We start from the raw sequence: 394 nt of genomic DNA, 5'->3' as shown, positions 1-394 counted from the left end.
GATGAGGACGAGAATTAGGATAGGATGAGGAGGAGGAGGATGAGGATGAAGACGAGATTGAGGATAGGATTAGGATGAGGATAGGATTAGGCNATAATAGTTATTTTTATGATTGATGTAATGATTATTTTGCTAACTTTATGAATATGTTCCTCAAATTATGATCAATGCACATGTGATTTTATTGGAGACTAAAATCTTAATTAACATGAAGATTTTATTTTTTATATTATAATCAATGAATATGTGATTTTAAGAAAGATTAAAGTCTTAATTGATATAAAGATTTTGTTCTTGATATTATAATCAATACCAATTTGATTTTAAGGAAAATTAAAAATCTTAATTATCAATTGTGTTCCGTATATTATATTCAGTCTATGTGTGATTTTAA

This window comes from Lupinus angustifolius, chromosome LG09 (assembly GCF_001865875.1).
Source record: "Lupinus angustifolius cultivar Tanjil chromosome LG09, LupAngTanjil_v1.0, whole genome shotgun sequence".
In the NCBI taxonomy this organism is placed as follows: Eukaryota; Viridiplantae; Streptophyta; class Magnoliopsida; order Fabales; family Fabaceae; genus Lupinus; species Lupinus angustifolius.
This window is presented reverse-complemented; position numbering follows the sequence as displayed.